Source organism: Sebastes fasciatus, chromosome 1, assembly GCF_043250625.1.
Source record: "Sebastes fasciatus isolate fSebFas1 chromosome 1, fSebFas1.pri, whole genome shotgun sequence".
NCBI lineage: Eukaryota > Metazoa > Chordata > Actinopteri > Perciformes > Sebastidae > Sebastes > Sebastes fasciatus.
This window is the reverse complement of record NC_133795.1, coordinates 28,957,282-28,984,839: the sequence shown is the minus strand read 5'-3', so window position 1 is coordinate 28,984,839 and position 27,558 is coordinate 28,957,282. Positions and strand designations below refer to the sequence as shown.

The 27,558-nt window shown below is 40.6% G+C and overlaps 1 protein-coding gene across 3 annotated transcripts in view; it reads left to right on the top strand.

Moving 5' to 3' along the window:
• Positions 1 to 452: 452 nt before the first annotated feature.
• The window catches only part of cdh22 (cadherin 22), a 191,188-nt gene continuing 164,082 nt past the window's right edge, over positions 453 to 27,558 (top strand). For 2 of the 3 annotated variants that reach the window (XM_074641992.1, XM_074642011.1), the window contains exon 1: positions 453 to 752. The gene's annotated coding sequence lies outside the window, so the exon portion shown is untranslated. Of the gene's footprint in view, positions 753 to 18,814; positions 18,871 to 27,558 lie in introns of all 3 variants that reach the window. The other variant, XM_074642002.1, reaches the window with a different exon arrangement.

Below are 27,558 nucleotides of genomic sequence, written 5' to 3'. Positions count from 1 at the left end.
GTGAACTTGAGACTGGAGGGTCGCCGGTTAAATCCCCGAACCGGCAGGATAAGTCTGGGTGGGGAAAGTGAAAAAAGCAGCACTTGCCCCTCCCTCATCACCACTGAGGTGCCCTTGAGCAAGGCACTTAACCCAAACCGCTCCAGTGGAGCTGCTCAGTGATCAGCAGATCAGAATGTGGTTGAAGCTTCCAGGTGTGAATGTGATCATTTTCTGCCCTTTAGCTCTTAAACTTAAAGATTCAGTTTGTGTTTCAGCACTCTCTGTTTTGTGTTTCTTTCAGAAGACACAAACAAATGCACACAGTCCCTTTTAGTCTGTTGACTGGATTACTTTTTATTTCTATTGGTGGCTCCGATGATCACCATGCTGCTTCTCTCTCTCTCTCTCTCTCTCTCTCTCTCCTCCACTTCTTCATCATCCGTATACTTCCCTCCATCACCACCAGGGGCTTTCCACACCGTGCCGTGCCGTGCCGTGCCGTAAGCGGCCGTCTCCCTCTGAATGCGCTTCCTCTCTCCTCTCTGAACGGAGAGACTCTACAGACGCGCAGCGCGGTGGCAGACAGACAAGAAGGGCGCACAGCTCAGAGAGCGTCTCTCCATCCATCCCTCTGGTTTATTATCACACAGAGGATCGTACACCTTTCATTCCGGGGAGGAAGTTGAATCTATAGCCGTCACCACCACCACCAGCATCCCACACTGCAACTTGTCAAGGCATTTTGTTTCCTGCTGCTACGATAACAAAAGGTAGGACTTTGTAGGGGGGTTTAATTTAATAGGAAAGTTCATTGTGCCGTGGCTTCTTGGTTCTTGCAACATGCAACTCCACCGGACTTGCATGATGCCTTTTTAACAGGGCGCTGTATAGGAGTTTTGTGTGCAAGCTGCACTATAAATAAATGCACACACACTGAGTTGTGTGTGTGTATTAAGGAAGAGGAATGGTACTACCTTTTTTTGCATTTCATTGAACCTTTTTTTTATCTTGACTTAAAGGCTGAACATCACCGCCTAACTTGTTGCCACTTGGAACACAATTAACGGAGGGTTTAATGAGCGTTTGCGCACGAGGACGGCTCGTGATTCCGATCATATGAAATTATTTCTGCTAATTGTAACAGGTTTAAGTGGGACATGGTGTCTGACGGGTTGCACAAGCTGTGATGTGTCTGCATATTAATAATTGCATCGCATTGCATTTATTCAATGGGCAACATTTCAGTGAAATCTCCACAGTAAGATTGGGCAGTGCGCATGCATGCATTTCGGCTGTGATCAAGAGTATATATACTGTATATATATATAGTGTGTGTATATATGCAGTGCCAGCCGAATTATTATCGCAACATCACTGCAGACTTTCCCTAAATGAAATTACAGGGGTGTAATGTGACTGCACAGTGGGATGCGTTTCTGAGGACTGCAGCCACTTGATGCGCCAACAGGATGCATTTGGGGGAAGTTGGATGTGTGCCACTGTGCACTAAAAAAGACATGCTGTTGAATGAATGGATGCAGACTTAAAAAAGCACACTATACCATCAAAACAGTTTTTTTTTATCAGGAAACAATACATTGAAATCGTGTTTATCCGGCTTTGTGATAATCCTACAATTGTTGTAGATTAAAGAGAATAAAGGTTGCAAATAATAACCTAATTTTTCCTTTTTTTAATTATGTTCATCACTACTGTGCACATATTCATACCACCATCAATTACTTATTTATATTTAATATTTTAATCATTTTTAATCTCCACGTGGATCTAATGGATATCCACAGATCAAATTAGCATCAGCAGCAGCTATTTATATCCTGTTTGTTTAAAATGCATTTTTGCTGGACATGATCCAAATTTTGTGCAACATGCGTTTCCTGTTTGAATCTCTCCTTCCCAATCCACAAGCTTTTCATTGTGATTTGTTGCCTTCCATTTCTTTTTTAAGTTGATTTATATAAACCAACTGCGCAAATTATTTGTAGACATGATGACATTTAAATTTACTGCAATGTCGTTTGTCTAACTCATATATACAGTCACTGATGGGACGGACGAATGGCAGCTCATTAAAGAGAAAAAGCTTCATTGTGTCGTGATTTAGCTTTTCTGCAATCTCAAAAGACGCTGTGCTGTCATACATACATCACAACACACAAGAAAGATCAATTTCATTCCATCCCAACTTCATATTTGTTTTGCGTTAAGGCAGGCAGACACTTCATTTCTGTGGTATCTGGATGAAATACAGCCTATTCCCCGACAGCAGGACTTGTATGTATGCGCTTCATATTGTAGAATATGATTTGTGACCGTGGGGTTACGGTACACTTTAAGCTTAGATATTACCAAGTGACCTTGGCTGAGGTTAGAAATGCTCAAGTTTACTCCTTCAGGGTGTTCTTGACCGTGCGTACGTACGTGTGTGTGTACATGGGTAACTGTGTTTGTTTGTGAGACCGCCTCAGTATATCATTTATCCTGAGCTAATTGGTGTTTGTGAAAGTGAGAGAAATGCCTCTAGTCCCAATAGCCAATCAATCGCTTTAATTTTCCAATTAGATGCTGATCTGTACAGGAATCTGTCAAAGAGGCCGGACCTCTGGCAGAGGACCGTGACCTTTACTGACCCTGTGTTTGTGAAAATAGATTATTGCATGTTGCAATACAGGATGAAAATTGGTTGGCGTCGAGATCAGCAAAACTTCAGGTCTGATAAGCAATGTAATCAATCTAATGAAACAACTTAGGATGATTTCCATTCAGTAAACTGTATTGTTTTTTTGTGAAGTAAAAAATATCTAAAGATCTTCCAGAACAGTTTAAAATTGAACAATTAAAAAAAGTAAAGTATTCAGTCATTATATTTAACATTATTCAGGGTACTTTTTAGATTTATGCCATGCTGAAACAAATATTTGTACCATTGTGTAAATGCCTCAGATTGTGGTGGTCGTGGTCTTTTACTGATATATCTTCTTTATTTACTAAACCCATCTGAACTGCAGTCACAGTAAGCATTGTGTTTTTTGTTATGAGGCTCTATAAAAAAAAATTTAAGATCATCTGATTGGCAGATATGCACAGACACACATATGTGCACGCATACACATCTCTTAACCGGTAGCTGATACGGAATATAATATATCATATATTCTCTGCCAGAAAAAAAAAAGGGGGAATACATTTGCCGCCTTACTGTCCATTACAGACACGTATCTGCTTTGTATCCTAGACTCATTTATTCAGCCGGTGGTCTAACCAGGGTGTACATTACAAGGGCCATGTAGCAGTAACCCAGATGGCAGAATGGGCTGATTGTGATTTATGTACCAAAAGTGAATGCATTACTGTGAGCTTCTGGAGTCAGTGCCAATTCCAGGCAGGCATTTTCACACATTTCCCACACACACACACACAGATACCCACACAAATCATAGATACACACACATAGAAGCTTTTACATGCAAAACTTTGTTAATACTAATGTGTGTGTGTGTGCATACAGTAAAAGTTCTATCTGTCACTCTGTCTCTCCTCTCTTTCTCTCTCCCACACACACACACCCCTCCTGAAAAATCGTTTAGATGAAGCAGTCCACCGTTGTGAGACATTGATTACCGTTTACCAAGCTGGAGCATAAACGTAGTGTGTAAAGAAAGAGATGGCTCGGATAGACGGAGGGAGAGCAAGAAAAAAAAGGAGAGAGAGAGAGAGAGAAAAGGAGAAAGAGAAAGAAAAAAAGAGAGAGACTGATAGATGATAGCGGTGTGGCAGTAAAGATGACAGATACAGGGGTAAACCAGGGGGGATTTATGGCTGACGGAGAGGGGACCGATTAGGCCAACTAATTGATCTGGACCTGTGGTTAAGGTGCCTGGTTCATTCTCAGCCAGCTTAGTGTACACACTCTCTCTCTCTCTATCTCAAACACACACACATTTTCACAGTCACACTCCTGACTGCTCACACCTGCTGTCTTGTCACCGGTCAGGGCCGGTCAGCCCTTAGTCACTTCATTACCCCCTCCGGGCAGGGACTGCATCAACCGCATTAACTCTTGAGCTCTGTGATGGAATCGCTGGGTAGGAGGAGATAGAGAGCTGAGGGCTGTGTGGACAGGCTCCATGGTGGATTTTCCAGCCCTGTTTGCACCTAATTTCAAGGAGAGGGTTACAGGCAACACTTTGATCCAACAATTTTGGAGGACTGGCTTTTCTGAGGACACTCCGGTAGTTTGTTTGATGCTTTTTACTTGTGATGAAACAGGCTTCTAATACAGTTTTTTTTTGTCATTGTTGCAGCAGTGTTAGAGGTTACATTGCTGTGAGCCTGTGTCTGAGCAAGCTAGCTAGAACTCGTTCCCGGGGTCTGCTATGCTGTTCAAATTATCAATCGTCATGTTTCAATGTATCCTCAAACAAGGGTTACAAAAAAGTATTCCTAATTGTTCGGGTTTTCCCACGAATGTCCAGCAACATGTGTCACTTTCCGCTCATTACATGCAAACAGTCTTTTCAAAATACACACCATCTTCAAAGGAAGCAACTTGGTTAGGTTTAGGAAATAAAACTACTTGGTTAGGAAAAGGTCGTGGTTTTAGTTAAAAAAAAAAAGCACTGGAAGTGGTGTAACTTAAGTACGGAAGTTACGTGACAAATAATTCAACATTGACTTCTGGTTTCACATGGGGTATGAACATCGGTCTCCTGGGCGAAAATCCAGTTTTTTTTACCTGCCCATTCACCCCGGCCTCCTCTCTACGCAGCGTTTGTCGATCTTTATACTTCCTGGTTCACCATTATGTGGATTACATACAAATTTAATTTGTGGGATATATACGAATTACAGTGCATTACTTTGAGTAGGTATAGCTATGAGTGGTGTATGAGAACATCATCATTCAATTTAAAAAGAATATTGACACATTTTTGGAGATAATCGTATGTTTGCTTTCTTGCCGAGAGAAGACTGATCTCACTTTCATGTCCGTACGCTAAATTTGAAGCTACAGCCAGTAGGCGAGAAACTTAGCTTAGCCTAGTGTACAGACTGGAAGCAGGCAGGAACAGCCAAATAAATTACAAATGATATATAATTTGTTTGATCTGTACACAAACAGACGTGTAAAAAAAAAGAAAAGAAAAAAAGTTGTTATGTTTTGACAGGAAATAATGTACTGGAACTAATAGGGCAGCCCGGTCTCACCAAATGGCGTATGAATGATAAAGTATTTTTTTAAATCTTTTTTTCTGTGCATTAACAACGCCTTTGTTGTTTAAGGTGTATCATGTGTATGCCATGTACTCTGTAGGCCTGCTGACTGCAATGCAAACGCATTCGTGTGAATATGCTACGCTCAGAGCTAATGATGTCGCATAAAAAGTGAGAAAGACTGCTCTTGGCGGAAAGGAAGGGAGGTGGATGGGTCCAACAAACACAGAACTTTCAACCAGGAGACCGGTGTTTGTGTCCGAAAGTGTTGTAGAGTTATGTTGAAGTTACGTTAGTGACGTCTGTGACGTGTTTTCCGTACTTATGTTACGTTGTTTACATGCGTATTTTACTTAGTTTATGTAGTTATTTTAATCCAAACCATGATGTTTTTCCTAAAAATAATGAAGTAGTTTTGTTGTCTAAACCTAACTGCGGCCGTTATTGTAATTTGTTTTGTCTAAACATAACCACGTCTGTTTGACGGTAATGACGTGGCTTTAAATGACGTGAAAAAAACGTTGAGCCTGTGGCACATAAATGACATGTGGAAAGTCTAAAAAGTCTTATCATGACACATAGTCTGGCTTCATATTTAGGATACAGTGATATACAAATTGTCATCTGACTCTATATCAGCTACAGTAAGTCATAGACAAATTCAGTTATTTTTCACTCCAGTTAGACAGATACTAAATTCCTACCATATTTGTTTATGTTCATGCGGCATGTTAGTGAGTATCTGATGATGTTATTTACATTTGAAAGCAGCTCTACGGTGTATTCATTTTTTAAAACCAAGAAAACAGTGAGGACCTTGAACTGGTTCGATTCACATTTTTAAAAGGTTACAAGCACCATAATACTATCATTCCCTACCAAACCAAACCAACTAAGAATGAAGCAACAAGAGGAGAAAATGGACACTAACAAGATTCAGACAGCTGCTGTCGTAATGATGCAGTAAAATCTGCTGATACGTATGGGATAGAGTCATTTGAAGCTAAAGAAAGGAGCACTACTGAATGGAGAGTTCAAACAAAATCTGAATACATGCTTTCAAATGTTGCAGTAAATTAAATAAACCAAAGGGCTCTCGGACAGTGAATTGGAGTATGGACTTGTAGGCAGGCAGACTACTGCAGTTGCTGATATATGGACGTGTATTTCCATATCTGCACTGACATGAAAAAAAGAAAGGATGTCTATTTATATTAAAAAAGCATCATGATTCTAGCTGCGTTCACTCTTAGCATGGTAGTTAAGCATGCATCGGTGATTTGAGATCCCACATACGTTACGTGGCTGTTCGTGGTGTTTTAAAATCATCCAACGTTTCCTGTGATTCAGAATCCTGCACTCCTTGTACATAGCTGAGAATAACAGGATTTGCTTTAGGATAGGACGATAAGCCGTTGGGATTGCACAACACACTAAAGAAAGGTATTTCATGTCCAGTTCTCCTAGTATGCTGCTGTATGTTCCTGTATCATTGAGCCTAATGTGCATGATTTCCTGGAGGCAGGCTTCCATCTCTAGCGACGGGTTCCAGGTATAGTCATGTAGCCGCTCTGCCGGTCCAAGTTTGTGCCTCTTGCACCGGAGTGGGAAGAACAACTGCTTTGTAAACAGGCAGTTCTTCACCTGGATGTCACGGTTCACATAGACTCTTCCTCGGAGTCTGGCATAACCCCACTGGCAGAGCTTATGCGGTGGTGTATTTCTGCATCAGTGTCAGCTTTGGAGGGATGAAGGCTGCCAAGGTAGGGAAAGTCATCCACGTTTTTTTTAAGGCTGAAATATTTGATGTGTATTCAGTCGCACAAACGCAGCGTTTCGCCACACACACATGCACACAAGCACGCACACATTTGCACACACGGACGTGAGGGGATTTTTTTGTTTGCAAGAGATTAAAATGCACAAAGGATTAGAGGTGATGTGAAGAAGAATAAGTTATTATCATATTGTTTTGTTTGCTCTCCTCAGATTTATGCATGCAACCCAGTGTGAGAGGAGGCTTTGGGGTCATTTTAATAAGTAAACAGTCTACGCTCAATAGTAGTTGATTTCATCCTCTGCTTGGCGAGTGACTGCGATGCCGGTAAATATGAGTTTCATTCTGTTTGACAGGGGAAGCTCGTGTTTTTTCAGCTCTTGTCTCATATCCGATTATCTACTGGCAGTATAAGGTGACATTTTTGCAGACTGAAGATGTTCATTGACAATGAGTGTCCCTGAAATTAGATTTATGACGGGCTGTCAGTTTCAAAGACCTACAAAGCGGCACAGGTACAGCCATAATAGAAAAAAAGGCATCTCTCTCTCTTACTCTCTGTGTAGTCGTTGCCTTGCAAACTAGACCATGTAACACTTCATTATTATAATAAGCCTATTTAATGAGTTCATTTGGTTCAGTAAGTTTAAAGCTGAATTGTTTTCAAAAGATAACGTGGCATGAATTCTGGATCTTTTGCCTTTGTGACTGAAAATAAACTAATATCTTATGAATACTGAGTATAATTGAGCATTTTCTGTCATTTCTGTATCCAAATGTTTCCCGTGTGAGCAATTGTTTTAAATTCATGTAATATAAACAAAAGTGCAGCATTGCAACGTAGCTAGTCGTCTCTCAACCGCAAAGCTGGCAGTTCGATCTCTGGTTCCTACTGTCGAAGTGTCGAAGTGTCCTTGGGAGACACTTAACCCAAGCAGCTCACTGCTCCTTAGGATGGGTTGAATGCAGAGGTCAAATGTCATGTATGTACCTGTATGTGACGAATCTAAGAAAAGTTAACTTTTAAAAAAAAAGAAGTTATTTCTCTTTTTAATGCGTTTTCCTACGAATGTCCAGCAACACGTGATGCATGTGTCAATTTCTACTCCAGTCTTTTCAAAATAAAACTACTTAGGTTTGGAAGAAATATCAACATAGTTAGGTTTAGGCAACAAAATGACTTTGGTTTAGGAAAAGATCACGGTTTGGGTTAAAATAACACCAGAAGTGCCGTAACTTAAGTACAGAAGTTAGGTGACAAATGAATCAACATTGACTTCTGGTTTTACATGGGATACAAACACCGGCCTCCTGAGCCAAAGTCCAGTGTTCTTTGACCAACCCATCGTCCCCGACTTCCACCCTACGCTGCGTTTCTCGCTCTTTATACTTCCTGTTTCACAATTACATCCATCCATCCATCATCTGTAACCGCTTATCCTATTCAGGGTCGCAGGGGGGCTGGAGCCGATCCCGCTGACATTGGGTCGCCAGACTCTCACAGGGCTGACACAAAGAGACAACCATCTACGCTCACATTCACACCTACGGGCAATTTAGAGTTAACAATTAACCTAATCAACCTTACCTGTGACCCTCTTGCTGTGAGGCAACAGTGCTAACCACTGTGCCACCATGCAGCCCACAATTACATACATACAGATTGATTTTGTGGGATATAAACAAATCACTGTGCATTAATTTCTCGTATGTATAGCTATAAGAATGGTGTATGAGAACAGCCCGCATGAGCAATGTGGCTCAGTAGTCAGAAGTGGTGCTCAGAGCCAGAGCAATCCACACTCCTGGGTTTCCTCCAGCTGCCCCAGTTAAACTGCCATAGTTCAAATCCATGCATGTTAGGTTGATTAGAGACTACAGAACATCCATAGATGTGAATGCGAGCGCAGTGAGTGCCTATCTATGTCAGTCCATCTGTGAACTGGCAACTTGTCAAGGGTGTTTTCCAGCCTTCTGTAGCAATCTACGCTGGGACAGGCTCCAGCACCTTGTGACCCTGAGTAGGAATGAACTGATAAGACAATGGATGAATGAGCAGACGTCGATGCAGAATTTGTATAATTTTGTCAAAATTAGGCTCCCGAAGCTTTTCATTCAGTGTCTGGTAATGCAGCCTAGCAACAGACAGCTGGCTCCTGCGAGTGGCTAATACAGGCTTTGGATACTTTTCTTTGTCTTTGTCTCTCTTCTATCGCTTTCTCTCTCTCTCGCTCTCTCTCTCTCTCTCTCTCTCTCTTGCTCTTTCTCACTCTCATCTCACTCTGGCAGGACTTTAATCTTGTGGCTAATGAATAGCTCTGGCGTAATGGCGTTTGGTGTGTAACATGGAACTGATTGCAGTAACATAAAGTAATGTTTTCTTTGTGTGGTTTGTCAGATCGCCTAATACGTGCCAATTAAAAAAAATAATGAGTAAACGCTTATAGAAGTCGTAATGTCATAAGTCATTGATGTAAAGTGAAATATATTGTATAGCGGCATATATTTGTTACAGTATTGATTGATTTATATAAATGTCATAATATAGCAATTGTTCTATAGACTGCAATTGTGGCTCTTTTCCCCTTTCTGCTCTACAGCTTTGAAAACGGGAGATGATGAATACTACTGGTAACATTATAAGAAGTATTTGCATAATGTAGAGTTACAATATTACACTAACTCTTGCACTGTTCTAACGGTTTCATTGTATCTGGACTGACAGAGAACAGCAGGTGTGTGGTAAGTGGCAGCTTTAGGAAATGTGCCTGTGGTCTGCGCGGATATCACTTCCTATGGGCAAAGTAATAACTCTTATTATAGCCCTTTTAGGGACTCCCTGGGAGTGGAACTAAGTTGTTTTCCAACGTGATGCTTTTGGCACCTTACAGAGGCATAATGGAAACGGCATCCTTAAATAATTGTTGTTAAAGCGATACCGAAGCCGTTGGAGCAAATCTCTGTCTGGCATTAGAAAATGAGCCCCTTGCAAAGTATGATGTGATGCAAAAATTACAAGTTTGATTGTGCGGTGGAGTTTCTCTCTGTGGGAAAGGGGGCGGATGATTGAATAGTTTCAGTATGAGAGCATGGCATGGTCTCATAAAATACTCCTTAATGCTCTTTCCCTCTTAACTGCCACCCACTAGCACACATACACAAACACCCGAAAAAAGGATGAAAATGTTTAAGTTTTTATGTGCTTTGCTGAATTATGTATTGAGAGCACACTCCTGGGGATAGTTGTACAGTCTTAACCAACGGTCTTAGCTTTTGCTTACACACACACACACACCGACATGCTCACAGATACGTGCATATACATATACATACACAGATACATCAGACGCATTAAGAGTACAGCCTCCATGCTGAAACATTCAAAAGTTTCTTCCCTTGGGTAAACATTTAGGAACTTTAGCATGCATTGCTCAACCAATTTGAACTTCAAATAAATATTATTTACTGCCTTTAGAAGGCACACTGTACATATTTTTTTAATAAAGAGTAATCATTTATAGAGCCCTTTACCCTGCGGCAGCCCTTCAAGCTTCTCTGTGTGAAGGTACCAACATGCACTGGGGTCAGTCTGCTTGAGTTATCACCCTACATCACAGATTATGGTCAGGAATCCATCAGCTGAGCTGTCTGTGCTGGACAACAAAGCCTGCAGCTCAACATCCCAGACAAATAGCTGATAATGCTGGGTTATAACTAATTTTTTCCTTTCAATAGGAAAAGCTTAATCTCCACAATGGTTCATAATGGAACCGAATTCCCCCAGACATGTACCCAAGAGGGTGTGAAAAAAAGCTGTATTGTTAAGAAGTCGTGAAACTTTGACATAATCCTCATGGCTCCCTTGGAAGCAGACAATGAGAAACTTGTCTAAAACTCAAATATCACTTATTCAATGGTATCTCCATGCTCTAATTGTGCTGTGAACGTTTGGTGTTTGGAGTGGCTGTGTGAAAAATCAATGCTACATGAGCTGACTGAAAAGTCACCAAAATTAAAGGAAATTAATGGAAATTGATGTGTATTTTGGGACATTTTGTCTTGTGTTTGTTTTACCCACCCATCCACTCTGACCTCTGCCTGACACAGACTCTCTCACTCTATATAATTTACTACATCGCCTGACTTCCGGAGCACTTTCTCTGAGTGTTTATTGCTGTGACGTGAAATGACATGCGTAGTGCAAAAAATGCATATTGTCAAAGGCCTATATACAAGGTCTGGGCAGGGCCTTTCTGTGTGGAGATCAATGTTCTCCCCGTGTTTGCGTGGGTTTCCTCTGGGTTCTCCGGTTTCCTCCCACCACCAAAAACATGTATCCCCGTGTCAGGAAGGGCATCCAGCGTAAAACGTATGCCAATCACTCATCGATGTGCGGATCAATGACCCCAAGGCGACCCCTAATAGGTACGGCGAAAACACGGACAACAACAATTCGTATATCAATATTTTTTTTCAAACAGTTGTTTTTGTCATATATATTATACTATATAAATATTACGTGGCAAAAAAAGCAACATCATTTATTTCAGAGCAAGGACATTTTTCTGAGCTTTTGCACCGCAAATAAAGGTTTCAACCAATCACGTTGTGCGGAACGGGCAGAGTTGCGCCTATATTTATAAGGATTATAAAACAACAGCATGGAGCTTCTGTAGTCCGAACCAAGATGGCAAACGTTCAACCTTGAATAAGGCAGCACAGACCAGATCCACTCCTTCTGTTCTAACATTTCACAATAAAAGCCCTAATATCCATAGGCCGGTATTTCGTCACGCCCCCAGTGTGTAAAGGCCTGAACACACATGACTTAAGAAATTGGTGTGTTATTCATATGCCATTTGATGATTCCTCTGTCTGTAACTGTGGTTCACAGTGGGTCAGAGGTTAGAATTGTGGCCTTACATCAAGAGAAGTTGGAGTTGACATGTTCTCTCCATGTGCTAGTGGGTTTCCACAGTCCAAAGACATCCAGATTACATATTGTGAAGTTCCCTGTAGGTATACACGTGTTTTTCTGTCCTTATCTGGTAGCCCAATGCATGCTGGGATACGCTCCGGTGTAACCTGGATGGAAAATAGATGGAGGATGTTTGTGCTTCTTTCTTTTGCAACAACCTGCAACATTTCGAAGCGCCTCAGCTCTGCTCCCAGACCATCATTTGTCTGCTTAATGACCACTGAGGTGCCATGTTGAGTCATAGTGATGACGTATTTAGGTTTATTCCACTGTCCAATTTAAGGCCCGGTGAAAGAGCATGGCCCATAATTTCTTCTTCTATTCAACCACTGCTGGTTTTCCTCCTGCTTCTGACTTTCCCGACTTAAAATTTAAAGGTCTCACCAGCTTTGTGTGTGTACTTGCAGCCACGCTCTCTGGACAAACTAAATCAGCTCTTAACACACAAAATGTAACCAAAAAATGTCAAAGCAATGTCAGCATTTTAAAATCAGCTGTATACAGTAGCAACCATTTCTAGTTTTTCAATTTGTTTATTCACACTAAACTGATCAATTTATTTCAACTAACTAACAATTTGAGAATGATACTGTGACCAACTTAACTAGTTCCACTAGTTATGTTTCTAATCGTACAAGCATCTGCCATTTTGGCAGATTTCCTGCGTCAGAAGCACAATGATTATTCCTGTTAATCATGGCAGACCATGGCCACATTCCCCATTTCCAACCAAAATTAATATTTTAATCGTTGACTCAGATTATGCCCCAAATATCCACAAGATAAATGTGTTTATTCAAAAGATACGATTCAGAAGATGTTTGGTATTTGCATCCTGTTGTATTAAAACTGCTTCTTTATATATATGTTTTAATGAATTATCAAAATATCATGTCTATATGTCGCGCAAGATTACAATGTCATAGGTTAATATTAACCAAATGTATATAAACATCTGTAAACAAATTGCAAACAGTTTTATCCATTAGTATTTAATGTAGGAAGAGCTGGTATACATGTGAAACTTCTTTAATGAGCTTATTTTTATGATGAGAAACTGGTGTTTTGTTGTGAATTCTGAACTTGCATTTGTATTGTCACCATTTGATCAAATGGGGTCTGATGTTGTAAGTCATCTCTGTTGTTGATCATGCTGCCACATGTTCTTTATCATCCACAGTAATACAGTGAACCCTAAAATACCCTAAAATAATTTATTTGATTGAATTTATCATGTAAATTTTCATCTCACAGGAAATTGCAAAAACATGTGAGCAGGATAATAAATTGGCACTTAACAAAGGGTAGTGGGGTTCATGTTCATTAAATGGCATAAATTCAACTCATCAGGTATCAGACAATATGCTGCTTTTTTCTGATGAGAATATCACTGATGTTATATGCTGGATAAATCAAAGATCTAAAGTGCACTATAAACTGATATTTTCCTTCCCTATTTAGTATTCCTGTCACCATGCCAAATACATAATACTAACAGTATGATGTGCAGTTCAGCTGTAAAGAATGTATATGAAAGCCACCTTGTGAAACTCACATTAAAGTTACTTATTTGACTATTTATACAGGACATCAATAATAAGCTGGAATGTTTTTACTAGGCAGAAAAAAAGGAAGGAGTGCAATATGTTGTTTAAGTATAAGACAGCATGAAATAGGGAATAAACCAACTAATTTATCCATTCAACTAACTGGATTGTTCACAGAATAATAAAGATGGAAGAGAGGCGATGAATAAGAAAGAACGGGGTAACACGGGAAAATGGGGAGAAAGACTGTGTGCTTTTTGTGTGGGTTTGGTAGACTGTTTAATATATTCCTAATCTCCCCATTAGTACTTGCTTTGGGACTGTCTGCACTATTAGAAAAAAAAAGTATGCTAAGAACCCAATTTTCAATTGAAAGAACATTACACATTTTAGTGTAGATATAGCGCTGTAGAGGTTCAAACACCAACACCAGCTGCTCCGGGGAGCCATACACAGGAACAATTGCCTTTTTACTTTCTTGTACTTTGTCTTACCTTACCTCGTCTAAAAACCATCTCTAAAAACCATAGACTGTATATAAGAAGTCGAAGTAGCCACCGTGACGTCACCCATTGGTTTGTGGACTACGGTTTTGAAGCCTCAAGTTTGCCATTTTGGACGCTGCCATCTTTGTTTCTGGCCGTTGCCATATTGTTTTTTGCAACCACATGTGACACGAGAGGATGGAGCTAAGTACAACCGAATGCTGAATAAGACATTTTTAGGAGAAAGTGTTACAATTAACTTTCATGAACTGAAAACACACTGTGGTAGCGACCTGTCAATCACAAGTTAGCCACGCCCTAAAGCATCCCCTGCTTTATGGTCTATTTGACTCTAAATGGGACCATAATTTACTAAATGAACATCATGCTGTATTGAAGAAGACTTGAAACTAGAGATTGAGAACTCATGTTTACAATGTTTACTGAGGTAATAAATCAAGTGAGAAGTAGGCTCATTTTCTCGTAGACTTCTATACAATCAGACTTCTTTTTGCAACCAGAGGAGTCGCCCCCTGCTGGCTATTAGAAAGAATGCAAGTTAAAGGCACTTCAGCATTGGCTTCACTTTTCAGACCCTGGAGCTGCCCACTGTTAAAAATGTGCAAATAAAAGAAAAAAAAAGTGCAATTAGGGACAGGCGGAAAGTAAAAGGGAGAAAACACATGATTAACGTGATAAAGAATACAGCATATTAAACAAAATGAGGGGTGATAATCAAGGTGGCTAACTTTGCAGGTTGACTACTCCCATGCAACTAATATAAACCTGCTGAGAAAATGAAAATGAAAAGACATTGTGAGCCTCAAGGTCACCCACACTGTGAATCAGTACAAGTATTCTTCGAAGCTTTAAAAGCAACCCAGAGCGAAGGAAAAGACAGACAACAATATCAGCATCAGATTGGATCATGTGCTGCATGACACCCTCAAGAGTATGTTCCTTCCCAGATTTGCAATCCTACAAAAAACCTTAAGTCTCTCAGAGGCTCAGCCAACAAAGTTAGTAAGGTTACAAAGCAGATCTGCCAAGACGGTTTGGAAAGTTCCCTGGTCTCCAGTGAGCCGAGGCTCTTTTCACATGTTGACTAGACTCTAAAACATAGATAAGTTGAGCTTTTAGATGAGGATTCGTGGCAGTCTGATTTGAAATATCTTTGAACAGTTGCCGCGGTTGTGTCATTTTGAGCAGGAATGTACTCCCTCACTGGGAGCCTCAGTAGTCTTTAGTACTCCAAATACAACTGTATTTATATAAGGTGATTTCTGAAAAGCTCTCTACATTAAAGAATTGCATGTCATACTCTCAAACGGCCTCTTGAACTGGACGGTGTTCGGCTGTAAATTAGAGACGCGAGCGACTTCCTTCTCACCACAGTTGGTGCCTGCGACTAGCAGTTAAATCTTAATTGCAGAACAGCAGCATGATCTGCAATTTTGTACACAGCGCGTGTATTTATATTGCAACATGAGTGCTCATTTAACCAAATTATGGGAGACCACGCTCACATCCGAATGAGCAAGTGCATATGCCTCCGACAGCACCAGTGATGATGACTGCACCGGCTTAATTCACTGAACATCCACAAGAAATTACAAGCTCCAGCGGGTTATGTGGTGTAAGTGTTTGGGCGTTTTTATGCATTGTTTACACATTGCTGAATTTGCTGTACTCACATTATCTGTCTCAGAGAATTTATGATATGAAGATGTCACATCTGTTTTTAATGGTGCACAGCTGCATGCACACATATCAGTAATCCGGGGGACGCGCTGGGATTTGTACTGATGATACATATCTTTGTAAAGATTAAACCATGATGCGTGCATGTCTCAGTGTGTGTCGTGTGTGTGTGTATGTTTGCGAGCACACTGGAGTTACTACAGTTCTGGGCCTGTGTCTCCTCTTTTGTTTCTGCAGCATAATGGGCTTTGTAAGATAATACCCAAGAGACATAACAATACTTCTGAGCTAGGGGATTTTGAAGGCGTCCCAGATCGCAGCACCGCTTTGGCTCCGAGCTTCATCTGTGATTGGAAAACCAGCGAAACCTGGATTTACCGGCAAATGATATTAATCGCGGCCGTGGTCCTCTTCACTTTATCATCTCCTCTCTTTTCAATCACTAAGCTCTCAGTTTCTAAGCTATTTTCTCTGTCACTCCTACAATGACACTCGGTGTTGAAATAAGTTCATCCTCTGCAATGTTTTTCTTTATCGTAACAGAAAAGAGAGACCTTGGCGGGATTCAGTTGTAGGCCTTTAGCTAGTTTACTATTGTCAAACCATTGATAGCTTTCTTTCTTTTCTAAAATGAAAAAAGGTCCAAAAGATTGCTCAAAGATACAGAACACACACATTTGATATTTTAACTTGGATATGGATATATTTTCAGATCTGTGTTTCTGTAAAAAAGACAACAACTAAAAACATAGGTGTACATACCTGCCAACATTAGGCTGTGAAAAAGGGTGACATTTTCTGGGTTTTTAGCAAATGGCCTACCCTGAATGCCCCTGCCCCCATATAGGATGACTAGAGACAGATGAATCCAATAAATACAAAGAAGTAAAACTACTTTTAATTAGTCTTAAATTCATAGCCCACTGCAGTAAAATTAAATAAGATAACAAAAAAGCGATCATCAAAAGTCAACATCTCAACTTTACATTACAAAAGGTCAAAGTGCAGGACTCATTTAACTTCTCTCCATTCATTGAGCCCATAAACGCCTCAGCGCCTCAGCGTGTTTTTGTTTTTTTGCGCGCATCAGGGAGCATGAGAGCTTATTAAAGTGATTAGTGGCGATTATGGGCTGAAAAAGTGCAGACTTTGTCGAGCTGGGGCCGGGCTAGGGGTTGAATACCACGGGCTCTACTGTATCCGTTTTCAGTGTGTCAGACAGGGGTCTTTAGTCAACGCATGCTCCAGACTGGGTTGCCAGGTTCCATTATACAAATTAAGCGTAATGTGTGAAGGAGATTTCCCACACTGAAACACCTGAGAAAAAAAACATTTGAGCTGTAGCTAGCTATATCACCGTGAAATCTGGAGATTAGCGGGAAAAATTACCACTCCGAGGAAAATACTGTCATTTTAATCACAGAGGCACAGAACTCTACAAAGCTCACAACATGAATTATCAAGCCCCGCACGTCACACAGCTTCACTCCTGAGCTCTCATATCAGCTAGCCAGACTAGTCTTTGTTAGACAGTCGACCTATAGCAAGAACTATAACTGCTAGACAGCAGTCGGCTGCAGCCAGCTGTTAGTGCTGCTGAGTCAAACATAAATCACAGCAACCAGTGCCAACAGGAATAAGAGAGCAGTTTTCTGCTGAGCAAGTTCTTCTCTAACCTAATGCAACCTAAATATCTTCTAACAATGTAGTAGTATGTTTCTAAGATTATATAGATGATGAAACTAGCTACCATAATGTTAGCTGCTAACAGCTGCTAGTTAGCAGAGGTTATGTGGGTGATGTTTGTTGTTCCGACCAATACTATCAATCAGTCAAGAGCAGATATTGTTTATCCACATTATAATGAAACCATTAATGTTTTTTGGCCTGTGGTGCAACCATATTTACATAATTGGCGTAGACATATTTTCATAAAGACGGTTTTACCTTAAACACTATTTATGGATCATATAGTTGTTGAAAACATTTGTGCTAAGTTTTTGTTGCAGCCCTTCTCAGTAACAATGTTGAGTTTGCACACTGAGCGTAAAGCAATGACAGGCTGATGTAAATATTGAATCAGAATCGTTTGCTATCTGTGCATTACTTATTATTTGCTAATATGTCTTATTTGAAGTACTGAATGTTGACTCTCCACTACACAACACCCGTACACACAGTGAGCCACGTAACTGCTAATATTTCATCTGTTTTCAGTAAAGAAAATTACCTAATAAACATTTCATTTGATATAGCTCTTTTGCTATCAGAATCACTTTCCCTTAAATTATTCATGTAATTTCATCACTGGCAAGTGTAGGTAAAGTCTTGTCATTTATATAACACATAGGCCCTAAATGTTAAATATAACAGTGAAATTCGCCTCAAACAACTAAGAGGTATAAATAGTGATTTTGACAGCGGCGTGTATCATGCTGTCCTGGTGATTGCTTTGGTATGGGCGATGTTGCACTCTAGAAGACATTGAAATAGATAGCATAATTCTTTTTTGTGAGGGATGAACTGTTTATTAGAGATCTATCAAGTGAGATGGGGTATTACACTGTAACTCTACAGTACCTGTGTATTTATTGCCCTCGCTTGATGCCTCTGGAAGGCCTGTAATAGAACTGATAAACAGGGCAATTATACTCGGGGCTCCTTTAGCTTGTATTGATAAGAACATTTGGCACCAAAGCATTAACTGTCTGGCCTTCATTCCTCATGACGGGTTGTAGTTTAGCATGCCCCGCAATCTTACAGCAGCTAATTTTACACCCAGCCAGTCACTTTCTCAGCCAGTCAGTTTGCTTATCCAGCCAATTACGACATTGAAAAGGCAGGAATAGAAAGGTGAGGTTACAAACTACCCTGTCAGTCTATTAGCTGTCCAGTCCACTTTTTCATCTGAGTATTTCAACCATCCAGTCTGCAGTTCAGCCATCAGATTTGTTTTTATAGTAATGCAGCCACACTGCTATAATATTTATAAGTCATTTATTAGCAAAACATGGTTAATAGGTGTTGCAACTAGCTACGCTTTTTTCATTTGTTTAGTGTTAAGAAAAGCAGAGCTAACTCATATTCCTTGCTGAATCTCATTCTATAGGCTCCTTGCTCAACTGGACAAAGCACTTGACTGTCAAACGATGCTGTTTCCTGTCTGTAAGTACAGTAATTGAAAGCAGACAGCACACATTAAGTTGTCGTTTTTAATAGAAAAAAGGGTTTTGACTCCCAGTTCCTTCTATGTTGTGCTAGCATGTTTGTGCCATGTATGTGCTAGTTTTATGTGTTTCCTGGGTTGCGTTCATAATTCTATACTAACATGCTATTTAGTACACTAAAACAGTATGTGAGATTTTCTAGTATGTCCGAAACCTTAGTTTGAAACCATTAGTATGCTAATTACCTCCACCAAGGCTGAAGGCCTAGGAAGGAGGTTATGTTTTCACCGGCGTTGGTTTGTTGGTTTGTTGGCTTGGTGGTTTGTTGGTTTGTCCGTTTGGAGGATAACTCCAAAAGTCCGTGATGGAATGTTTAGAGGGGTACAATGAACAATCCATTCACTTTTGGGGGTGATCCGGGGGGGGTGAAGGGCAGCGACGTACATGAAACCTGCCTTGGCGGAGGTCTGCGCTCTCCGAGTGCACTTCTAGTTGCATACTATTTCTGTGAAATATTACAGTATGCAATATAGTTTTTGAAATAAGTACAGACCTTTATGATTCTCACAAATCGTTTTGGTCACATGAGGTTGGTACGGGTTACCATAGTTATGCATCTCCAACTGGCAAGGAGACTCTCAAGAAGTGATATGGTAATTACAGTTCCATGCGTCCGAAAAGATACATATTACTGTTTATTCACACAGTATGCGATCTCGGATGCAACCCCGGTGTTGTTGGCTCCTCCTGGACCAGCTTTAAAATGGTCATTATGGTTGGGAAATATTAGATGCCTTTCAATGAAATGTTGTCAACCGGACCTTTGGCCCTAACAGAAAAACCCAATGCTCTTTGTTGAAACACTCATTTGAATTAGAAGTGATACCCTCCTCTTTAATCGACTGAATTCAAAATTGTATTGGCCACCTACTCTGACTTACATCGACTTCAAAGAGCATATTTGTCTGAATTGGTTCCCAAGCTCAAGCTCTAGAGTGAAGAAGTATAATGTTTGCCTATTATCCCCCATACTCATCCATTGCACTGTTACTAGTGGGGATGTGATTTGACAGAGAGGTTCGAGCTATACCAGTCTTTGCCCTCCTACCTGCATACTTATGGGGGATTGCAGGATTAATATAAAGACTCAGTAATGTATTCTCAACTCTGTATGTATGTTTGTGTGTGAGAATGTTTGATGCAAAAACAATGAAGCCCTCTGTGTGTGTGTGCACCTGGGTCTTTGTGATGCCTGAAAGGTTTTGGTGTCCACAGCGACTGGTTTGTCAGTCTGAATGATGCATGCACCTGTCATAGTCCTTTGAATATGCTCACCATTGCAAGCAAGATAGAACCCCAGAGTAACTTGGGGTCATTTTTGTTTGCTTATAGTGGTAATAATGCACTGATGATCAAGTAGGCTCTGTGACCTGCTCCTTTGTGAATGTGTGAGTTTGTATTGTATCCCCATGAAAACATTTTGCCAGCCTTTCTGCCTTTTATCCTAACACGCTGGGCTTCCCAGACCTGACTGTACTGAAGCCAGCAGCATACTAAAGAGGCAAACATGTAACAAATATTGAAACAGCCTCCAACTGTTCACCACAACAGATGGTTAAATTCATTCTCACCTATCTGGAAATTAGAAATATAGATTTCTGTTCCATCAGTTTTGCAGCTATGGGGAAAAGGAAGTCATCAGCAGCAGTGTGATGGAGGGACTGTCCCCTGGTTCTTTCTGGTCATGTTTCAACATGTAAGAGGTCGGGGGTGGCAGATGGGGAGAAAAACGGACTGATGAAAATGGAGAGTGAAAGAGTTGGAGGTGAAATGACAAAGTGGAGTGTACAGTAAATGTCACCTGCAGGCTGCTATAGCTGCAGCGGATTAGTGGAAGACGTCATAGTAAACATTCCTGTCCATGATGAGATTGATCATGTTGATTTTGAGGATAATCTGTTGGGTCCAGGTAGAAGTGTTAGTGCAGTATGATGTCTATTGTAAGTGGTGCATTTATATGAATGACTTTCAAGAGTCATGGAATCTACTATGGAGCCTTGCATTGTTGTAGATTTTGCTCAACAAATGTATTAATTTGGTTTATTTATTTAAATTAATTTTACTTCTACCTAATATCATGCCCACAATCTTTCAATTCAAAGCACTGTTTCTAAATTTTTGTTAAAGCTGCAGTCGACAACTTTGAGCAAATATGATAAAAAAGTTATTTTATAAAACTGTCACTGTATACTGACAGTAGTGCATAAGAAAGATAATCTGTGGGGGAAAAAATCATGTTCCTCTGCCTCCAGTTGTGCTTCTAATAGCATTTGCAAGATTTCACCGCGCCTGAGCAAAAACAACCAATCAGAGCCAAGCAGCTGTCAATCACTGCTTGTGAAATTCAAGAACTCCTATCAAACAGTCAAACTAGGCAGCGCTGATCAAATATGAATCAATATTCTGTTACTGTTAGGCCTATTTCTGGCCTCAAATGCAGGATTTCCGCCAGTGGATTGCAAGCCTGGCTTTGACTCCACATGAGGCCTAAGCATTGGGGAATTCTGTATTTTTAAGATGTTTTTTAAACTAAAATGTGTTATACAAGTAGCAAACTCCTTTAAGGAATAACTCAGTTGGTAGGTTGTGTGCTTAACGTTAGCGAGTGTCGATGTGCGGTACAGTACAGACAGAGAGAGAGAGCGAGGGAGTGTGTGTGTGTGTGTGTGTGACGGATTGACGGCGAGTACGAAGATAACAGTGAAGCTGTGAACTGTGGCTCAGGCTCGCTTAAGGTGGGCTGTTAAGGTGGTCTCAATATGAAAAAAAAATGTCTCAAAAATGCAAACCTGCAGTGATAGAAATTTACATAAACACACTTTGAACATATCTCATATTAAATTTAAAATAGTATCAATCTTTCCATTTTATTCTTAATTGTGAAGCCATTTGTAAAGTCTGTTTTAATATGAGCGCTAGACATTAATCATTTATCATCCTAATAATGATGACTGAGATATCACTGCGATGATGGTTTACATGTTCACGTGATTTTAATTATTGAATATTTAATATATTCATAGCCGTGCGTAATGGGTGCGTGTAATGACAGCTGTTGACATCCTAAATTTCAAGTGCTGATCAACCCTACATTTTTGCAGATGAAACTGTCTTCACCATGAATCATATAACTCAAACAATGCATTGTAAATGCAGAGCTCAGACAAATTTGTTCAGGAAACGGCAGAACTTTGAGGAACAGGATCAACAACAGATTATGTAAACAAGCTACAGGGACTTTTGAAGCTTGAGGCGGAACTTTTGAGTTGAATGACCTGGATAACGATGAAGCTGGAAGTCTCGAAATCCTTCATGCGATCACTTTTTTCATTACTTATAGGACAACATAAGACATCTACATCAAAAAGCTTAGAAATGGTGCTTTGTAAATTAGCACACCAAACGTTGGCTGTTCTGTTTGGTTCCTCTTTGAAGCCCAGTGCCCAGATGTTTACCATGAGAGAGAAAAACAAGTTTCTTCTTTGCCTCCTTCAACAAAGCCATATATCTAATGGCCTTAAGGTGAATATTTCTAGTCATTCTCTAATTTTCCTTTTTTGATGAATACAATGGTAAGTAAAATGCATGGCTCCATTATCTGTCTTCCATTAGCAAAATCTCTTTCACATTTCCTGTTTCTCGTGCGCTGGCAGTGCGAACCTTTATGAATCATTGGTTGTTAATGGGACATTGACTATTCCAGTCACAGCAGGAGTGAGGGGAGGGGGGGCAGCTGGGAGTCCCAGGGGGACTCAGACCCGTGGCAGATCCATTATTCATGGTTCACCATGGGCTTGTAGCGAACACTGACACCCGACCTGCCTAAATCAAACAGGGCCAGTGAGTTTAATGCCCCCTGGGAAATGCGAGGCTCAGGTAAAGGTGGGGGTGGGGGAGGGTGGAAAGGACTAGTGGAGGTGACGGTGAGGGTCAGATCAGAAAGGAAAGGAAGGAGGGGTGAAGAGGAAAAAAAAATGGGAATGGCCCCTCTTCTTCCTCCACTGGCTCTTGCTTGAAAGCTGTCAGCACCGTAGCAGCTACAACAACCCCTCTCCTTTGCTTTTGCATGCTCTTTCTGTATTTCTTTTGTCAACACTGCTGTTTCTCTCTTTTACATTCTGATGTCACTATGAGTCTAATCATAAGGGCTCACGCTGCATTTACATAATGGAATACACAAGCTTTTGTTAGTGGATCACCTTGCACAACAACTTCTGTCGAGTGCTGATAAACTATACAATAACTTTCACTTTGAAATTCAATTGAGTAATGTAATGGTAATATCTTATCAACTGAATGTTTTGATATTCTAGTTGCGCTTTGCTAAACTCTGAAACGTTTAATGTGCGGCACATGCATCGTGTCTGCAGGTGTACTGACGTGGATTTAAATTAACCCTCTGTCTTCTTTGTCTGAATCAAAGATCTCAATCTCTCAGTCGGACCTGAAAAAAAAGCTGGAGTCTATGAATAATACTACACTGCTGGAAATGAGATGTGAGAAGGTTAAAATATTGTACGTGTGTGCGTAAAGGTGTAGAGTTTGGAGGAAGAGTTTTCAGTGACTACACCGAAGGATCAGCAAGCCTTCAGAGTGGATGTTAAAAATGATGTAAGGGAAATCAGCGAGACCCTCGCTGGTGTCCTCTCTGTGTCATTGCTATGCAGGGGAGTTAGTAGTAAGGCTCCATTCAGCCCCCGAGCCAGAAGGTGACACTGTATTGAAGCCGAGCGCTAAATACCCAACACGGGATTGATCGCCTTGTATATACACCGGCATTAGTACGAGTTAAAATCACCTTCAGCGCTGTCATGATGAGAAGAGAGCAAGTCTTGCTTGCACAAATATCCTTTGAACGCATATCTCATTAAACATGCTTGTGCACAATGGCAAACATATCTGCATGTTCTCCATGTAGAGTAAAGGGGTTTGATGGTTACATGAAATAAGAAAAACAAACTGTAAATCAAGATAGGCCATCTTCTTTGAATTAATTCCCTGCTCTTGTAGTTACTGAGCCCTGCTAGCAAATGCCCTTTAGATAAATTTTCCCTTGATAACTTGTCCCCCCAATGTAACAGGTCATTACCGCCTTGTTTGTGCATGTCTCGGTTTTCCTCGAGTAAGTATATGAAATCAGTGGAAAGCATGGCCATGGCAAAACTTTCATTAATATTGCTTTATTATTCTCTGCCTAGATATGGAATCTAATGAATCCAGAGACTGTTTTACTGCGTTCGTACATGACGCACAACTAATTTCCCGCAGACAAAGAGCCCCTGAAGTCCCTTGTAATTACCCACAGAGATGTTGAGTTTGTGGGCTGCGTCTTTATCTCCTTCAGCTCGACACATCCCATGGGTAGCCCTCCTGTTCTCCCTGAAAACTCTTAAGTAATGTGTAGCATTTCCTTTTGATCTCACAACATTGCTAATCTAAGTCAAATTTCCTGGATTTGCTCATTAGATAACCATTAGCTTGTTTCTACATCATTTGACGTTGCAGTCAGTAGTCGAAGCACGGGGAAGTGATTCAAACAGAAGCATAAAACAACGAGTGCTGTGGATATAGTGTGTATTTAAAGGAACATTGTGTTACATTTCGGGGATCTATTAACATAAATGGGAAATAATATTCATAACTATGTTTTCATTAGTGTATAATCACCTGAAACTAAGAATTGTTGTGTTTTTGTTAGCTTTAGAATGAGCCCTTCATATCTACATAGGGAGCAGGTCCTCTTCACAGAGTCCGTCATGTTGCTCCGCCATGTTTCTACAGTAGCCCAGAACGGACAAACCAAACATTGGCTCTAGAGAGAGCCTTTAGTGTTTTTACGTTACCTGACGGCCACCGTAGTTCTCTGACACGCTTGTGAAACTGTGGTAACGTGAGCCGCAGAGTGCAAAACCGTGGTACCGCCAGCCGCCGTCCGACTTCCGTTGCTCCTAAAGTAGTGTTGTTATGGTAAGGATGGTCTCTGAGTGAGGCGAAGGGTTTTACCACGGTGTTGCACTCGGAAGCTCACGTTACTTCAGTCTTGGAAAGGGAGGAGTGAGCGAAGAGGTAACTCAGTTGGTTGCAATCTGCAACCACACCATTAGATGCCACCAAATCTCACACACACTGTACCTTTTAAGATGTCATATTTTGTAAATTCTAATAGAAATATTGTACAAATTAGTTTGCTTTATACTTACAAGGCAGTAATTAAAAACTTGATTCATCAGGGGAACTTGTCCTTATTTGACTGTTCTGTCTTGTCAAATCTATAAGCTTTTTAGCACGTATTTTCTGGAGCTTTGTTTGGGAAGATAGCCAGGGGCACTCAATGTTTCATCAAATCTGCAGTGTCACTTCATTGAGCTTGTCACTGCATTACCTATCTAATAAATATGCAATAATATGCATCATATTCATGCAGCAGTTTGCAGAGTTTCAACAAGGCACAGCCAAGAAAAAGTGCCTTTTAATTTCAAACTTTCTTCCAAGTATTGAAAGGCTCTCATACTATATGCAGATATGCAGCCGCAACTGCAACACAAAAGGATGGGAGAAAAAAAAGAAAGAAAAAGCAATCAGTGTACCAATCAAAGTTGAAAGCAGTGTGGCTCTTTTTTTCAAGCAGATTTAGATAATGATGAGGGAGAAATTATCTTACACAGAACCAGGGAAAGTAATTTTCAAGCCATTTTGTCTTCCTTGACTATAGGTCAGTGTTTAGACAGACAGAACAAGACAACGGATTGCAGTGGTGGCGGCCAGGTGTTCAGGATTATCACTCACAGAAACATAAAAGAATGTAGTCTTGCATGTCCTTTTTTTGTTGCTGTATTTTATCTTTTCCTCTCCTCTTCCTTCCTGTTTTTCTACTCCTGCTCTCCTCTGCCTCTTTCCATCCATTGCAGATTAATGCATTTGACAAACCACTGAGCAAGAAAGGGCATTAATAGCTACTCAAAGCAGAGAGCTATCATGGGAACCCTTGTTGTGAGAAAATTACGCATCTTCAAACCCGCAAGGCGGTGTGCAGGGATAACAGAACACTTCTACACACTGTTTTCTAAACACTCTCTTGGCCAAGCCTGAAAAGAAAGAGGCGGGAGAGACTTCAACTGGCAAGACAAGGCGAGGCGAGGGGGGTTGTGGGGGGGTCTGTTCCCTGGATGCACGGGTATAGGCCCCTGCTTCTGAAACAGTTAGTCCACAAAGGCCTAATCACCAAATGACATGATGATCCAGCTTACAGTGGCAGACTGACAATGAAACTGTTCCATTCCTTCAAATGCACCACGGGTCTTAAACAATGTGCGTACACACACACACAGTTTTTTTTCCCCGTGTGTACGCACACACATGCATGTGTCCGTGTGTGTGTTCACGCTCGTGTTCATTTCTTAATGCATCTAGCTGGATTCAAAATATAAACACTTGCCTAATTCTCATGTGGTTAATTTGCAAAAAGCTTGAGAGTGTTTTTGCTGTTTGATGTTATTCTCCACAGCCGCTCTTGACAAATGACCACAAAAAGGCTGCAGTGTTTACTGGTGTCTAAACACATGGTGTGTTTTGACAACTGTATGACCTTCAGCGCGTTGTCCTCTGGTGTTTTCAAGCGGCATAGACACTAAAGACTCGAGGTGAAAAAGAACACACATTTTAGTTCCAGCCTTTGAACAAAAATAATGATCAAAATGATTAAAACAAACTATTTCCAAACGCGTGACACATTCAAGGCAATGGTGTGACTATATGTAGGCTAGCTAATTAGCTTTCAAAATAGGAACTAGGCAAAAGAAAACGCTGTCCCCCTTCCAACCCCCCCCCCCGTCATTTTAAAAACAGGATTATTGCGTCCTTACTTTGCTTTTTTCTTTAAGCAAATCGTGGCAACAAAGGCAATTATCAGATATTTACTTAGCTTGTTTCCATAGGATTTAGTGCCACAATCCCATCTGATGCTATTTGTTCCTCCTCATTAGTCGTCTAAAATAAGAAATGCATTTTCACTACGGGGGGACCTGTTTTAGCGATGCTGCCAGTATTTAAACCAACCACCCACCACAAAAAAAAGAAAAGAAAAGAATGTGTATCTACCTAATCCTACTGTATGTAACTGCTTGCACTTCACAATGAGCAAGTGTGAATGTTCTATATAGATTTTGAACAACGCAAAAATACATTTCTCATTACTAACCGAACAGGAATCAAGCAGTCCATTTATATTCTGCAGCACACAATTTATGACCGACGCCAATGCTCCCTGCCAACGCAGGAAGTGGTGTGCCCTTTATGCAGCCAAGTGAGAAGTGAGGGTGTCAAGGTCGGTGTAGTGAATGAGCCTTCAGCGTATCAGAGTGTCATGCTAGTGAAAGAAGATCACATCCAATCTCAGACCAACACTTAATGATGGCTTCTTTTTTTAACCATATACATACTTTCCCTAACCGTAACCAAGGCTACATTCCAAATCACAGACTTTTTTTTTTACTTTTAGTACATACTGCAGCTGCCTTTACAATGTATGTACTGTTGAATGCAGTATGTATACAATTGGGGCATACTACATCTTCATAACATTGCGCCTTGAACTTTGACCTTCTTGCTCATATATCCCCTGTGCAGA